The sequence below is a fragment of the Ornithorhynchus anatinus genome, chromosome 10 (assembly GCF_004115215.2).
Source record: "Ornithorhynchus anatinus isolate Pmale09 chromosome 10, mOrnAna1.pri.v4, whole genome shotgun sequence".
NCBI lineage: Eukaryota > Metazoa > Chordata > Mammalia > Monotremata > Ornithorhynchidae > Ornithorhynchus > Ornithorhynchus anatinus.
In genome coordinates this window covers 8,349,292-8,353,780 of record NC_041737.1, presented here as the reverse complement: position 1 = coordinate 8,353,780, position 4,489 = coordinate 8,349,292, and positions in this window count along the sequence as shown.

Genomic DNA, 4,489 nt, shown 5'->3' with positions numbered 1-4,489 from the left:
TCTGCACACAGTAAGCACTGAATAAATACGATTGACTGAATGGTCTAAGTCATTATTTCTGACTGTGAGATCTTGTCCATGCATATGTGCCCGGTTGAAAAGACGAATGTGTGACTGACACTGTATTGTGCGCCCACGAGTGCTTAGGACGGTGCTGAGCGCTCAGTAAGTACCACCGATTAATATGCCGATGCATTTAGAAATCAATCAGTGGTATTTATTGAGTGCTTACTTTACATAGAGCACTCTACTAAGTGCTTGGAAGAGGTCAACTCAATAGAGTTGTTATAAATGACCACTATTAGTCTAGAGGGACTTTTGCTGGACGTTGTCCTGGAGTTACTTACCCCAAATCTATTTGACCTCTATGGGATGCCAGTTCAGTTCAGCCCCTTTGGGGCTGCATGTTTGCCAAATAGAATAATTTTTTTTTTAGCATCTGTGACTCAGAATTATCCCTCCAGGCCCAATCCTTGGAGGTCTGTGAGGGCCTGCAGAAGCCAGAAATGAAATGAAGAAAATCAACCTGAAATTGTCTGCAATTTCCTCCAGTCAACAGAGCCAAAGAGCAGAAGTTGGGCTGGACTCTCGAAAGGAGCCGGCTAGGGCTACAGCAGCTGTAGACGGTGAGCTCGTGGTGGGCAGGGAATGTGTCTGTTTACTGTTGCATTGTACACTCCCAAGCGCTCAGTACAGTGCTCTGCGGTGTAAGCATTCAATAAATACGACTGACTGACGGACTGAGTAGGCTTGATTGGTTTGGTTTAGGAACGGAAATCTGAGCCTCTTTATCCAGATGTTAAGTGCCATCCGGGACCAGTAGGATTGGACTGGATGGCCTCTTGAAGTCCTAGGAATCTGGCAAACACCATTTTAGTCAGATTAATGGTCAGATTAATGGTCCATCATTCAGCCTAGGTCCACTGGCCACGGAATATCCCAGACCGCTCTCAGATCTACAGATATTTTCAACCCTATAACTTCCTATAAATAATAATAATAGAATTTATATTCCAAGCATGAGGGTAGATACAAGATAAGGTCAGACACTGACCCTGTTTAACATGGGGCTCACAGTCTAAGTAGGAGGGGAAAAGGGTATTGAATCCCCATTTTACAGATAAGGAAACTGAGGTGTTGAGAGGAGAAGTTAAGTGACTTGACCGAAGTCACACAGTAGGTAAGGGGCAGAGCTGGGATTCAAACCTAGATTCCTTGCCACCCAGGTCCTTGGTTTTCCTCTAGGCCAGGAACAGATTCCATGTGTTTATACCTGGTTCGTGAAGGAGTATTTTCTTTTGCTTGCTTTGACCCTCAACCTCGAACCTTAAACCTCAAGCTTCATGACAAATCCCCTTTATCCTGGGGATGTGGAATCAGATGGATATCAGTTACATGTCTGCTCTGCTCCTCTCCATGGTTTGGTGACCTTCTATCAGTCAATCCATCAATCACTCAAATAATTTTACTTGGTGCAGCTCTCACTCTGTTCAGAGCATTGCCCAATCCCTGCCTTCCTGTTCAGGAATAATAATAATAATCATGATATTTATTAAGTGCTTACTATGTGCCAGGCAGTCGACTAAGCACTGGGGTCTTGTCTTAAGCCATTGAGTCGGTCCACAGTGACTCCATGGACACATCTCTCCCAGAACTCCCCACCTCTGTCTGCAATCGTTCTGATAGTGTATCCGTAGAGTTTTCTCGGTAAAAATACGGAAGTGATTTACCATTACCTTCTTCCTTTCGGTCAACTTGAATCTTCGCCCTCGACTCTCTTCCGTGCCGCTGCTGCCCAGCACAGGTGAGTTTTGATTTGTAGCAGATGGCCTTCCACTTGCTAGCCACTGCCCCAGCTAGGAATAGAATGGGTATAATAATGTTGTTATTTGTTAAGCGCTTACTATGTGCAGAGCACTGTTCTGTGCGCTGGGGTAGATACAGGGTAATCAGGTTGTCCCACGTGAGGCTCACAGTTAATCCCCATTTTACAGATGAGGTAACTGAGGCACAGAGAAGTGAAGTGACTTGCCCACAGTCACACAGCTGACTTGTGGCAGAGCTGAGAGTCGAACCCATGACCTCTGGCTCCCAAGCCCAGGCTCTTTCCACTGAGCCACGCTGCTTCCCCTAATGCCTCTCCTTGACTCTCCCTCCCGTAACCGAGACTGGTAGAGGACTGGATACTCTGCAGGTATCATGCTGAGAGGGGAAGCGCTAGGATAGTTGCAAGAAAATTGGGTTGGACATAGTCCCTGTCCCACGTAAGGCTCGCAGTCATAATATCCATTTTATAGATGAGGTAACTGAGACCCAGAGAAGCGAAATGACTTGCCCAAGGCCACACAGCAGACATGCGGTGGAGCTAGGATTAGAATCCAGGTCCTTCTGACTCCCAGGACCATGCTCTTTCCATTAGGCCACACTGCTTCCCTGGGATTTCCATCAGTCGTAGTGTTGAATCGGGTTCACTGAATTTTACTTCTTACACCACACTCTGTCCAGGGATGAAAGAATAAACAAAGGAGTAGAAAATCCAGTTAGGGAGACCGGTACCAATAACACCATATTTGCTCTGGGCAGGATCACCACGGATGTCTACCAAAAGAAGAAAAGCAAGGCCTACTGGATAGAGCACGGGCCTGGGGGTCAGAAGGTCATGGGTTCTAATCCCACCTCCACCACTTATATGCTTGTAATCTTGGGCAAATCACTTAACTTCTTTGTGCCTCAGTTACCTCATTTGTGAAAAATGGGGATTAAGAGTGTGAGCCCAGTGTGGAATCAGGCCAGTGTCCAACCTGGTTAAGTTGTGTCCACCCCGGTGGTTAGGATGGTGCTTGGCACATAGTAAGTTATAACAGGTACCTTAATTATTACTATCATTATTATTAAGAAAAGGAACTGGTAGGCAAAACCTGTTAAAAGGTATCCTTCCAGCCCTTTCTGTTCTTGGTATAAGAGGCCTCCATCAAGCATTTCCTCATTCCTTCAGTGACCTCAGAGGGGATGAAGGAGCCGGAAAAACAGTCAACTCTTAGCCGATAAAATTCTTCTAATTCAGGGTTTGACCGGAACCTTGATAGCAAGTGTTAAGTCAGATTTAGCCCAAGAACGGAAATTATAGTATCAGTAGAACATGACATCCCCTCATTACTCCTACTAGATTTTGACCATTAATAAAGACCGGTTATCCCTGCAGATGTGTCACGGTATTCAGTCCACTCAGCTTTCTCCGTCTACAGTCAGTTTTACCTCTATACTGAAGGAATCGATCATTCATAATTTCTGAGCACTTACAAGGAGCTCTTCCAACTGCTGACCTGAGGATCTGTGGATTCTACTCTATCCGTGACGTTTTGGCTTCCTTTGACACTGTGAACCTCTCCTTTTGTTTTATTTAATGGTATTTTTTAAGCACTTACTATGTGCCAGGGGTAGATACAAGCTAAACAGGATGGACACAGTCTACGCCCCACATGGGGCTCACAGCCACAGTAGGAGGGAGAAAGGTATTGAATCCCCATTTTGCAGGATGAACCGAGGCACAGAGAAGTTAAATGGCTCGACCAAGATCACACAGCAGACAAGTGGCAGAGTCAGAATTAGAACCCAGGTCCTTTGACTGCCAGGCTGGGCTCTTGTCCACTAGGCCATGCTGCTTCTCTGGACAAACTCTTTGGCTAATTGCCAGAATTCAGGTCAACTGGTGGTACCCGACGCTGTCAAAAGGTCTACGAATGTGAAGGAAAATTCTTGATGTCTCCTGCATTTCTCCTGATTCTGATGTATAGAAAAGATAATGGTCGCTGGGCCCTTTGTGGTGTTGAAGCCATCTTCTGATTCTGGGAGGGCAGGACTCAAGGAGCAAGAGCAGAACGTATTTTGAAATTCCGCTCCCTCCCAATTTCAAAATTAGGTCCCATGCGTCTGCGGTGGGAGTGGCAGAAAACATCCAATCCCCAACAGCATCCTACCCAACGTGCTTATTGAAAACGTGCATTATGCAAGAACTGAATGTGCATATATTTTTAACAACGTATACATTAGTGTATGTCCTACTGATGTCCTACTACGTCCTACTAATCAGTCGATTGTGTTTTTCAGCTCTTACTGTGTGCAGAGCGCTCTACTGTGCAAATGGGATAGTGCAACGTAACAGAATGATAACAGAGTTAGGGTAACAACATAGGCTGGTGGATAGAGCACGGGCCCCGGAGTCAGAAGGACCTGGGTTCTAATCCCGGCTCCACCACTTGGGCATGTCATTTCACTTCTCTGGGCCTCAGTTACCTCATCTGTATAATGGGGATTAAGACCGTGATGTGGGACAAGGACGGTGTCCAACCTGATTAACTTGTATCTACCCCAGTGCTCAGTAGAGTTCCTGGCACGTAGTAAACACTTAACAAATACCATAAAAGACAAAAACAAAAACTAAAAACCCCAGAGTCGGTAGACTTGTTCCTTGCCTACGTGGATCTTACAG